This window comes from Delphinapterus leucas, chromosome X (genome assembly GCF_059928025.1).
Source record: "Delphinapterus leucas isolate spDelLeu-1000000601 "Yukka" chromosome X, BTC_Dleu_Yukka2, whole genome shotgun sequence".
Taxonomy (NCBI): domain Eukaryota; kingdom Metazoa; phylum Chordata; class Mammalia; order Artiodactyla; family Monodontidae; genus Delphinapterus; species Delphinapterus leucas.
Window position 1 is genome coordinate 33,851,969 of NC_143150.1, and position 11,017 is coordinate 33,862,985.

Genomic DNA, 11,017 nt, shown 5'->3' on the forward strand with positions numbered 1-11,017 from the left:
CTACTGTCAGGAAAAACACAACTACTGAGAACAGAGCTATTCTCCCTACTGCCCATAACAAGCTGGGAGTTCAAAAACTTATCAAACATAGCCTGGAAGCAGCCAGAGGCTAATGTGTTTTCTTATTAGAATATATTATAGGGCTTCCCTGGTGGTGCAGTGGTTAAGTCCCCAATGCAGGGGACACAGGTTCGAACCCTGGTCCAGGAGGATCCCACATGCCACAGAGCTGCTGGGCCCGTGCACCACAACTACTGAGCCTGCGTGCCACAAGTACTGAAGCCTGTGCACCTGGAGCCTGTTCTCCCCGCGTACCACAACGAAGAGTGGCCTCCGCTCGCTGCAGCTAGAGAAAACCCGCGCACAACAACGAAGACCCAACACAGCCAAAAATAAATAAATAAAATAAATTTATTAAAAAAAGAATATATTATAATATAATGTATTATTAATGTAAGTATTTTGAGAGATCTGGAGACAGAAAATTTTAGTTATAGAAGTAGAAGGTTTGAGACTCCTTTTGGTCTTTGTGGCAAAAAAATTTCCAATGTTTTAAGATATCACATTATTTCCATTGCTTATAAACAATATACATATATAGCATATAAAATTTGAGAAACAGAAGAGAAAGAATATAAAGATCCCAAGTGATTTTAACGCTCATATATAACGACTTTTAAACTTCTGTATATTTTCACATAGATGAAATAGGAAATGTATCATTTTATAGCCATATTTTTCTACTTAATATTGAGATTTTTCACTGAAAATAAAACCTCACATTGCCATATGATGCCAGATAGTCTATAATAAGAATAGTAGAATTCAAGAATATCGAATGCCAAATGATGAATGTGTTTCTCCTTTTCTGAATTTATTTGCATGTCCTCCATTAAGGATGGAGATCCTGAGAAGAGGCAGTGGCCAAAAGGCTTTTTTGAGTTTTTATGAAGGAAAAGGTGAGTTGTAACAACCTTAGATTTCTTAACATTGCTTTCAAAATCTTGGTTTCTTTGGCTTAATATCAATACGTCCTTTTTTTTTTTTTTTTTTTTTGCAGTCCAAAGGTCTTGAAAACACGGATTGCTTCATGAATTTGTGTGTCATTCTTGCGCAGGGGCCATGCTAAGTGTCTCTGTATCATTCCAACTTTAGTATATGTGCTGCTGAAGCGAGTGCTCATATTTGTCAAATTTATCAATCATATATTTTCCATCAAATCCATTAAAATAGTCATAGGAATATAAAGATACAAATAAAGTTTAAAATAAAAATTTGAATAATTTAGTGAAATAATTTATCTCTTAGTGTTTTTGTTTTCTTGGAATTTACTATTTAATATAAGGTTTACCCCAAACTGAAGTTAATTTCTAATTAATTCAGGTCAGTAAAGTGAGATTCAGTGAGTTATTACCTTAGGCCAATTATAGTTCTTTGGCAACCTAAAGAGTTAATATAGCTTTCAAGTTTGTCTACTTGACAACTGGGAAAGAGCTTTTGCCCTGAGAATATCTAGCTCACTAATGGAGAATCATAGAATTTTTAAAGCCCAATTATGCATGGGGAAGCAGCACTTTAAATCCTGGTGATCTTAAGGGTGCAATCAGATAAGTCTCCTGATCCATATTAATCTTGTTATAGTTAAATGAAGATAACCTTCCTTCATAACTATGCTGTTCATGTTTCATTTAATAATGAAAATTTAAGGCAGGAAACACTGACCAAACAATGTAGTCAAGAACAGAAAATTGTAACACAGTCTAATAATCTCAATTTCTGCCTATTAACTTTACTACATATGTGTACATTGGCTGCCATTTTTCCAAAGTCATATTTGAAAATCCACAGAATACGTGTATGCGCCTCAATTTGAGGCTGTTTGTATATGTTGTGAATATTCTTAATGTAGATATTAGCTGTAGCTATTTAAAACTATGTATGTAATTATATTCTTTCATTTAATCTTTGCATCAAAGCTGTTATCCCCATTTTAAAGGTGAGAAATACTTATTTTACAGGAAAGCTAAGTAAATTGCCCAAGGTCATATAGCTAGCATATTCCTTTAAAAGTTATTTTGTATAAATAAATGCTTATGCGTGAAGTTACTTAATCCAAAATATAAAATGGAATTGAAATTTTTAAGTGATTTTATCCAAGTGATGTGAAATATTATTTTACAGTGTATTTCAGATAAATTTAATTCTGTAGTCCAAGTTACTCTACTTCTAAGATTTAACATTTCTCTCTTATAAAGGTAAATGCTCCCAAAGAGTTTTTTTTTTCTTGTTTCTTGTTTGCCTATGTCTAACAGAACCCTGACATTTTCATTTCTGTACTTTAGAAAGAAAAAGATAAATGTTTGGGTACTGTCATTGCTCATTTTCTATGAACAGGCTGTATAACAAGTGCATATTAGACTCATTCTCAAGTATGTTGCAAGTGAATGCAACTATCTATACAGACCTTCCTTAACTTACAATGGTGTTATGTGCCCAAACCCATAGTAAGTTGACAATATCGTAAGTCAAAAATGCATTTAATACACCTAACCTAATACACCTAACCATAGCTTAGCCTAGCCCACTTTAAACATGCTCAGAACAATTACATTAGCCTACAGATGGGCAAAATCATCTAACACAAAGCCTATTTTATAATAAAGTGTTGAATATCTCATGTAATTTATTGACTACTGTACTGAAAGTGAAAAACAGACTGGTTGTAAGTGTATCAGTTGTTTACCTTTGTGATCACATGCCTGACTGGGAGCTGCAGCTTGCCCAGCATCACGGGAGAATATCATACTATATTCTGCTAGCCCAGGAAAAGATTACAATTCAAAATTTGAAGTATGGTTTCTACTGAATTTGTACCACTTTTGCACCATCAGTAAAGTTGAAAAAAATCATTAAGTTGAACCACTGTAAGTTGAGGACTGTCTGTACTTTTAGAGAAGAGACGGTAATAGTATCTGAATATTTTTTTACTTTCCAATGAACCGTCAACTATGAATAATGGTAACGCCTGAGGCCAATACTGTGCATGCCAAATTCTTAAAAATATGGTCCCTGTCAATAATGTCAATGACTAGCATTTAATAATTCTAATGATCAAAGAAATATTCTGAAAATTTTATGGTATTTCAAAAGATCTACACATTATGGAATGTGACAATGTCTAAGCCATCATAGATCAGCTTAACAACTGCAGAAATAAATACAATATTGTTGTACGACATCAATCACGATGGAAATGTAAAAATAGCTGAATTAACAGTTAAAGTCAAATCCAAAGCAGCCTAAATGCTACAAACCCGAATCTTCTGAATTTTCAGTCTATTGATTAAAAAGTGCAAGATACCAGTAATGCAGCAAAATGCTCATTTTAATATTTGTTACTGAGATTAACAATAATTTTTATGTGATTTGGTGATTGGGCATCTGGGATCTGAAAACAAGGCATATAATTGTATTTACATATAATTGCTTTTGTCATTTTAATTAGATTTTCACTTAAATTTTTTTTTTTTTTTTTTTTTTTTTTTGCGGTACGTGGGCCCTTCACTGTTGTGGCCTCTCCCGTTGCGGAGCACAGGCTCCAGAAGCGCAGGCTCAGCGGCCATGGCTCACGGGCCTAGCTGCTCCGCGGTATGTGGGATCTTCCCGGACTGGGGCACGAACCCGCGTCCCCTGCATTGGCAGGAGGACTCTCAACCACTGCACCACCAGGAAAGCCCAGATTTTCACTTAAATTTATCTGAAATTGATGAAATTTATTTGTCAAGAACCATTCATAAATTTCAGTAAAGAAAGCACTCTAGAATTTTTTCCATCAGTGAATACCAGTGGGCATACATGAATATTTAAATGTAAATCTTCAGCTTGATTTCCCCCATGGTGTGTTAAGAACTGTATAGAAACAGTTTCACAAAGTGGAAGATATTGGATATGTCCTAATTAAAATCATTGACCAAAAAATATCAAATAAAGGCCATAAGTCTGATGATGAGGCTAGTCCATGGTTTACATGGTATGCCACCATGCATATATATAGATAACCAAGAATAGATAATTCACTGAATGCATCCAGTAAGTTTATTTATTTTTTTTACATCTTTATTGAAGTATAATTGCTTTACAATATTGTGTTAGTTTCTGCTGTATAACAAAGTGAATCAGCTATATGTATACATATATCCCCATATCCCCTCCCTCTTGTGCCTCCCTCCCACCCTCCCTATCCCACCCCTCTAGGTGGTCACAAACACTGAGCTGATCTCCCTGTGCTATGCGGCTGCTTCCCACTAACTATCTATTTCACGTTTGGTAGTGTATATATGTCAATGCTACTCTCTCACTTCATCCCAGCTTACCCTTCCCCATCCCCATGTCTTCAAGTCCATTCTCTACTTCTGCGTCTTTATTCCTGTCCTGCCCCTAGGTTTATCAGAAGCATATTTTTTTTAGATTCCATATATGTGTGTTAGCATACGGTATTTGTTTTTCTCTTTCTGACTGCTTCCAATAACTTTAAATAGAAATACATTTTAAGTCTATTCTTTATTCAGGTCTGTTCTCCAGTTAAACTCATACATTAATTATAAAAAACAGACTACTTTTGTGTAAGAGAAGAATATTTTGGTCCTGAATACATTTTATTCAGGCAAAGTGCCTAAAAGCAAACACATGGCCAACTCATAACAGTCTGTGGGTTTGCTTGCAAGGGTATTAATCATCGACCTGCCACAAATGTATGTATTTAATGATAAATTTAATATACTGCATAAATTTCCGTTTGGGTCAATACAGAGTCATTATACACAGTGAATCCACATTGTTAGATTAGTAAACACCATAAGATGTGTTATTGCATGCTAGGCTGAGAAGAAAAATATCAATTCTCTTTTAACTGTACAACTGTTTAACTGCTTATTTCAGGGTAAGTATGCACTGCTTTGGGGCAAAGGTCAGTATGCTATTTACATAGTTAATAAAGACCAAACACAAAAGAATGATTTCTGAGCATAAAAATGGAAAACTTTATGCCATAAATTGCTAAAGGAGGTATCTCAGCTTTGCTGTGTACAAGCTGTATATCTTGGGCCAGTTATTTAACTTCTATGTGATTATTTCCTTATCTTTTAAAAGAGTAGCAAAACTTATCATAAAAGGTTGTTGGAAGAGATAGTGAAAAATGCATGTAATACTCTTAGAATGATTCTGAGCTTACAGTAAATGTTCAATGAATGTGAGCTGTTATCAGTGCACAACACTCCTAGTTTATTGCACAAAAGTATTCTTTCAACTCATTGCTTAAAGGGTAGAAATGTATGTATTCATCAATAAAATAGTTAACTATATCTTTTCAAAAGCACTACTCAAAAGTAAATTCTAACTAAAAGTCTCTTTAAAAAACTGTTTGACTTGGTTCCCAGTACGCAGAGAAGAAATGAAAGTTGCATGGAAAATTTTGTAGCTCAGAGGTTCAACTAATTCATCTTTAGGTTAGGAGAGTCTGGAAATAACCAATTATTGTTATGCCAAGGTCACCATTTAGTTTTTCTCTGCAAAGAAAACTTTAAAGAGAAAAGATATAATCTTGTTTGGCAAGTACTGAACGGGAAGAGTTGAAACCAGCGGTTTTTTAAAATTGAAGTCTAGTTGACTTGCAATATTATATTAGTTTGAAATCGGTATTCTTAGTAAGCTTAATTTGTTCAATGGCATGGCTCATACTGGCTTACCTGATGATGATTATACTCAATTAAATGACTCATAATTCATCTGATCACCAAAATTCTAATTAATAGACAAAGTGGGCTTAGTAATGGCTTGGGCACTATTACATAAATCACCAGGGAATTAGGCTTTATGTTTTTCTACTCCCATAAAAGAGCTCTAATATACCAACCTGATCATCAAATTAAAGTAATATTTCACATGCTGAGAGAACTCTAATTTATTACCAGAAAGTTATTTATGTGTGAATATAATTCTTAGCTTAATTTGAAAGATTTAAAACCACCGTATGATTGCTATCCTTTTTATCAGTTTTTATGGTGACATCTTACCTATTAAAATGCACTTTATAAAATAAAAGACCTGTTGAAAGGAAATGGAGTGCAAAAAGGCTCTTCTATATATCAAAAATTGACACAAATATAGAAAATATACTATAACGCAAGCATAACACAAGCATCTTTACTTTTGACTTCTCTAAGTCATTTGAAAGAAAATATCTCTTCATGCCCTGTACATCAGCAGTACCACTACCCTTCAAAAATTACTTGGTTTAGAAAATAGCCTGAACTATAGAAAATATATGTATATGTTTTATTGAAGTAGAAGTTAATTTTTGGTCTTAAATATGTAACTTTACTTGAAATAGCTAAATGATTCCAAAGAACTATTGTGACTGTATAATCTCCCTTCCATTTTGAATTTTAGATCCTCCCAAGCAGAAGGGTTATAAGAGCATCTTTATGAAATATTATAGGCAAAGAAAAATCATTCCTGGTACTCATTTTTATGATTATATTACTGTTTCAATGGTTATGAGATATGCACTTTGCACCTACACAGTAGAATGACACTGGATTTAGAGTATTTGCAAGAAGGAAGTGTATGGAGTGGAATTTACTTATTGGGGCACATGCTATAAAACCTACTTTTACTCCTATCTATGCCTTTTCTGCACCCACCTATCTTAAATTTAAATCTAGCTATAAATACACATCTTTTAAGTAATTATAGAACTTTGGTCCTTCAGGGGATGGATTCCCTCACAGAATTTCTGAGAGCTAAATAAAAATTTTTAAAAATTTTAAAAAATGTGTGGGTGAGGTGTAAAAGTAAATCAGAGTACCTGTCATTTTGAATTAGATGATTAGTAATTAACTTCAGGTATTCTCAAAACGTGTTCACAAAGTACCTTCAAACCTATTGTGTAAGGCTCTTCCTAAGAGAATTTATTTTACTCTAAAAGGAGCATAGATCAGGCATCTATTTTAGGAGGATAAATCCATTATCAGTCTCATTCTGGAAACATAAGGCAATATCTTGTACAAAGGAAAAAGTACTGAGAAGGAAAAAAATCATAGGACTTGTCATTGAGAGTCTATTATGTTGATATTAAAACCCTTTCATTATTTACTATGTTTAGTAAATCTAATGTATGTTTGTATTGTGGATATATGCATATATTGCTCTTCAGTATCAGTGAAGCAGAAGTTTTAGTATGTCCTCTTTCTTCCAAGACATGGGCAGATATAGGTGATATGTTTTACTAGAGGAAAGTAAATTTTTCCATATATAAGAAGAAAGTATGTAAATGAATTTAGCTAAAATTATTGGAATGCAAACATTTTAAAAGTTTGTGTATTTCTAGAAATGTTTAAACACCCCATAATATGTCATTGCCTATCAGTAAAGGTCATGTGTCTGGCTCATAATCAGGATACACAGTCTGACTCCTTCCATAGCTGCCTTGGGTCTGTGACACACATTTGGAAGAGAGCCTGTGTGCAGTCTGTGGTCACAACACTGAGAAAAGCTAATTGGGTCCAATTTGGTTACTTGGCTTCCTAGAAATTAATGCTGCATTTGACTTCAATGCCATCTAGTTCCACAGCTCCAGTTTCACCTTCAGTTGCCTCAACATATAATAAATAACATAAATATTCTCATAAGGTTTCCAAAGTCCAAATTAGTCCTATTTTCATTTAGTTTAGACTCCTCAAAATACAAGTCAGTATATATTTTATAGTATCAATATATCTTTTATAGGACACTGGAAGGAAAGAGTAAGCTTTGAGTGTTGGATTGAGGAGTAAAAAAATAAGTTAGCTTCCTAACATAGATGCCTGATCTTTGCTCCTTTTAGATTAATTCAATAATTCAATTGTTTATGCCAGCTTACAAATAGGTTCAGTAACTAATACTAAAAAAAAAATGAGACACAACTAAAGAAATCCTCTTCTCCAAAATTTACTTGTCTTATTCTCAAGGTCTCAGGAAAACAAAGACAGAAACCAAGTATCCTTTCACAGAGAGCAGAATTAAAGTCATGTGTAAATAATTGGGGTTTTTTTTGCTGCAAAAAGCTTTATTGTTTCCATTTGGTCCAAGGCTTGGGAGAGGGCCCCAGGGCGGTTAAAAAGCTGCCTAGTGGCTGCAGAGACGGGCTTCAGGCAGAAGCCCTGACACCAGGGTGGCTCCTCAAAGGCCTCTGGGCTCTGGAGGCTCCTAGTTATGCTTGAGGGTGAGCCTTTCAAAGAGATACTGGCCGAGCCCAGCCTGGGACCAGCCAGCCTGTGGAGGTTAGTCGGGTGGTCGCCATCTGCTTGATGAGTTTCAACTGCTCCTGCAGGAAGCGGCTCTCCAGGAAGTCACAGGGGTGCGTGTCTGCGGGCAGAACTCAGGGCTTGCGGGCCCGCAAGGGCCTGGCTCAGGCTCTTCTCCATGAGAATGGCGGCTTCCATAGCGTCCTGGGTTTTACCCCACTCATCTTGGGACGGCTTCTGCACGTCCTGAAAGAAGGTAGTGTCGTGGCACTGGTTTTGCATCTTCAAGAGACTGTCAGTATCCTCATGCCTCTCCTTGGACAATTCGCAGAAAAAGTGGCCCATGCCGTCCCGAGCCACATCCTCGCGGTGGAAATAGAAGCCCAGAGAGAAGTAGGTGTAGGAGGACCCAGATGCAGGTTGACCAGGAGGTTGGCGGCGGCCTCCACCTCAGCGGAATAATTCTGAGGAATCTGGGAGCTCGTGGCTGATCAGTAATAAGGAGTTAAGCTCAAAAAATGGTGTTGGCTGGTCCCAAAAGCTGAGGATGGCTGAGTGGCTGTTTCCAAAAGCTGCGACTGGAAAAAAGGGTTGGAGGATGGTTGAGGCTGGAGCAAGGGGCATCCCTGGGTCTGTTCTGTCCAAACACCATTGAAGCAAAAGACAGATCCGGGGAACGGCTGAATGCACTGCTGTAAGCAATACTTTATTGTTGTTCTCTAGGGATCCTTTATTGTTAAAAAGCAACAGATTCTATAAATGATAGTATTATTTTCAGATTAGCTCATAATCTACTATTTAGAATTGTTGCTTACAACTACAAATCAAAAACATACAATAGATTCACAAAACCAAAAAGAACATAAGTGTAATAGAATTGTTGCTTACAGGTTTGAATATATTAAGCTCCCCACAATGTGACATTGTTTTCCTCTATTTAGTAGAGCCCAGAGTTCGCTTAAAACTCAAGAAACAAATGATTAATAGTTCAATGATACCATGAATTATAAAAATGTAAAACTATTAAATTATTTTCATAATTATATAGTGATAACAAGTAATGATTGAAGTAACTAGCAAAGGTCTTGCTGTAACCTATTTTAATAATAGATATCATTGAGTACTATAGAATGTTTGAAATAATTGCTCAAGATCAAATTAACAGTGCCCCATCATCTCACTTGTCTGTTCTGATATAATGTGACCGTCACATTGCTAAGAAATCTTGCATGATGCAAAAAAAAATGTTTTCAAGGGAAAAAAACCCTGGAGTTTCTAGTGAACAACATTATTGTTTCTGAAGGAATTTAGAGTATTTCCTAAACCCCATACTTTTCTTTTGTTTTTTACTTAGTCATCCTCAATTTATGTCCATTCTGAATTAATGAAGTATGACTAAAAAAAGAGTTCAATGATTCTGATAATCCACAGACTATATAGAATACTATAAATCCGAGCAGAAAATGAACATATAATGCAAGGATGTTGTAAGGGAGCTCTATTATTTACATTACTGCTTCAGTTACTAAGTAACATTTTAAGTAAAAAACAAACAAAAAACAACAACCAAAAAACCAGAATACAGTAAAAGATTATTCAGGAAAAGTGTAGGGAAGTAATTTAGTTACTGTGCATTTTCTGAAATATAAACTGTACTTTAAAAATAAAGCTCTATGACAAATAATTTACCCAATGCATTTGGTATCCAATAGTATCCAGTATTGCTATTCATTGAACTTAAGGTATTATCAAACTCCTTCAGAACATTTTAAAATTTGGCTGTACAATGGATTATACTTAAAAAATAATAATAGTTATGTGTATGTGTTAGGAAAAATAAAGCTCTAATGTAAATGACCTTAAAAATCACGTCTACTAGAAGGAAAAAGAAACACAGTGTGTTCAATATTGATGTAAATAACCAAACACAAATCTCATATCTTGAATTGCCTCATGTTATTACAAAACCTAAAATGAAATTTTTGCTCAGAATTCAAGTTTTCGACTCATCCTACATAATATGGCACCTTGGTAACACTAATATGGTAAAACTAGATAATTGTAAAGAGAAATAAGATGATTGTTAGAAAGGTTGTTCTCTGAATAAACTTTAGAAAAACTATTTCTTAGATACTCAGTTTGCTTTTCATTTCAATTTCTCTAGAAAATTATGTTAGTGACTATTACATTTTATTATTTTTAGCAACATTCCTCACAACTATATTTGAAGGTTGGTTAGCATGACTTACTCCATTTCTGCAGAGAGAGCTGAAGCAAAGAGAGCAAGCTCAGAACAGAATTGAGCTCAATACTCACAACTGTAGCTTGTGTTTTCAATCTGCTGCTTAGCCTCTAGGTCATTAGATCTTATATCTAATGTTTCCCCTGCCTTAGTATATTTAATTGATAACTGAACATGTTGCTTTGCCTACTATCACTATGAATCTTTTGTCAGCAGCATGAAATAGGCAAACATATCTCCTTATAAACAGGTTTTAGTCCAAGAAATAATTAGGTTATAAATGATAGGGATGGAAAAATGACAACTGTTACATCAGATAGATAAAGAATACATTTTAAGTAGAAAAATCTCTCTTAAGGAAAGGAGAAAATAATGTGTCATGGATACTAAAAAAAGAAAGGGACCTTTAGTTTCTTACAGGGTATATGTGCCAAGAAGAAAGGCATATCAAAAACTGAGCAAATATATAAATTATATCTCAATAAGTCTGTTT

The 11,017-nt window shown here is 34.7% G+C and overlaps 1 non-coding gene across 1 annotated transcript; it reads right to left on the reverse strand.

Moving 5' to 3' along the window:
- Nucleotides 1–1,072: 1,072 nt before the first annotated feature.
- LOC115801576 (U6 spliceosomal RNA) lies at nt 1,073–1,179 on the reverse strand. Its single transcript, XR_004021884.1, has one exon. It is a non-coding gene; the product is annotated as a U6 spliceosomal RNA (small nuclear RNA).
- Between the last annotated feature and the right edge of the window lie 9,838 nt (nt 1,180–11,017).